A 2,578-nucleotide genomic window follows, 5' to 3' on the forward strand; every position below is an offset into this window, starting at 1 on the left:
GCACCCCTGCTGAGGGCATGACGGGCATCCGGCTTCCTTAGCCGGGCACCACCTGGCGTACATACATCATACTTTCCCTGTGACTATTACGGGATATCATATGACATAATTATCATCTAAAAGAACACCTGCACGTAGAAAAGGCCCAACACGATACTAGACACATGCACATATACATATATATAAAAGCAAGCCGACAAGGCTGCCATTATCATCATCATATCATAATGTCATGCCCCAAATTTGTAGCGACGTGACCGGCACTCGATGCCAAACTAGGCCCCGAGCGAACCACTCTAAATCTGAAACTCTGTTAAGGCCTACCTGCACACCGATAATATCAACCAGCCGGCGAGGCCGTAATTTGGGTATATATAAACAAATGTTGTCTGTCTCGTTTGAACTGGGCACACATACACCCAAAATATATATACACAACTGAGCAAGCCGACGAGGCTGCTATGTAGGCTAAACAACAAAACTGAGAGCCAACATGGCTACATAATATCCCAACTACATACAACTGTCTACAGACCTCTAGGGAACACGAGCTGCAGAAAGGATAGGACAACGCCCCGTCACACTCATATATACATGTCAAAATAGCATACCACCAAAGGGACTGCAGCTCCTGACCAAGTGGAGTGCACTGACTGTGGCTTAGTGGAAGGTCTACTGAGCTGAATCGTCGGTCCGACTACCTGAACCTGCGGTCATGAATGCAGCGCCCCCAGACAAAGGGACGTCAGTACGAATAATGTACTGAATATGTAAGGCAAGATAACAACTGAAATGAAATAACAAACTATACTCTGGATATTTCAAGAAAGCATCTGGAGGTGCTCTACCTGGGTTGCCTCTCATTTGAGGCAAGATACCATCACTCTATTGATATAACTTCGTGACTCGAAGGTCAGGCATAGATAACATAACTCCATAAATAAAACTCCGTGACTCATAGGCTAGGTATAATCAACTTCGTGACCCGTAGGTCAGGTATAAGCAACTCCGTGACTCGTCGGTCAGGTATAATCAACTCCATGACCCGTAGGTCAGGTATGCGCATCTCTGTGACCCGTCGATCAGGCAACAACTCCATGACCCGTAGGCCAGGCGATAACTCCATGACCCGTAGGCTAGGTGTATACATATAATGATAACTCGAAGGCAACATAATAGCCTATGAACAATATATCCACTAATTATACCTCCTGACATTCAATCATCTCATATAACTCAACTATTCTTATACTAGCTCTTAACTCTAGAGGAGTATGACACTAGGGTTATGGTAACCCAAGTATAATCTTCGTGAATAGCAAATCTTTGTGCGGATAGTCAAAAAGGTCACACTAGTAGGAATCTTAAGAAATAGAATTGTCATCATTGTTACCATCATAGAAACATCTATCTTTAGCATCATAAGCACTTTGAGAATCATGAGCTTCGGGATTTTTTGGAAATAAGGATATTATAGAATCCATGTATGCGTTCATAGGAAAATGAATCATGCCTTTAGAAAGAAAGGAAGTAGCCTTAACATACCTGGAAGCTTACTTCTCGACTTTTCCAACTTACTTTCTGTCTTGCAATGTACATAAGATCATTCGTAGTCCCGTAATCTACATATAAAGCCATTCATACTATTTTTAGGATCATTATCATATGCTTGTCTTAAGCCTTTAAATTAAATCCTCTTAAAATTTGTCGAAATTTAAGTAGCATCTCCCCTGTTTATATCCCTAGCCCGAAATCACAATACCAACAAAACAACAACTACAACAGCACCAACATCAACAACATCATTATCAATACTAAAATATTCCATAAAACATCCCACGTGATGTTTGTCCAATTTCTCAACCAACAACTTTATTAGACAACCATTTAATCACTCTATCTTCGTAAATAAACCAAAAGTAATATTAATAACGAGAGATTCATACCTTATTTTTGTTATAACAACGATATCTTCAATATCCACCTTGAATCCACCGCAAAACCATACTAGAATCACATCTATGCATTATCCGAGCTTCGATTAATACTCTGCCACTTGAAAATTACTCAAACCTTCAACTTTTTATGACATAATTTCCCTTTATGTTGCTGAGCTTTAAAATCTGATTTTGGGTAAAAAAATATGGGATTTTGCCCCTTTTATAAGGTTCAATTACTGTAGCACTTACTGTAGCACGCGTTTCTGCTTTGTTAGCCTAACTTGTAACGTCTATAATTCTCTACTCCGATGTCGTATCGATGAGGGGTTTGTTGCGTTGAAAACTAGACTCGACGAACTTAATTTTAGGATTTTGTTTCACTTCAAAACAATTCATATGATAAGAGATATTCTTTCCTCAAGTTGGACCAAAATTTTCACACGAAACTTTACCCATCCTTTCTCCAAAGTCGTACCACTCCATTTCTTCCGTTCATTTCCTTATAAAACCTTCCGGTATACCTTATATACATCCTTCACTCATTAAATATACTTAATAATGCTTGCTCCTTATATTCCAAAGTGGTTTTACTTAACCATAACTCAACGTACTTATGTTTCAAATTTGATAAGTGCTTC

This window comes from Lycium barbarum, chromosome 4 (genome assembly GCF_019175385.1).
Source record: "Lycium barbarum isolate Lr01 chromosome 4, ASM1917538v2, whole genome shotgun sequence".
NCBI classification, from domain to species: domain Eukaryota; kingdom Viridiplantae; phylum Streptophyta; class Magnoliopsida; order Solanales; family Solanaceae; genus Lycium; species Lycium barbarum.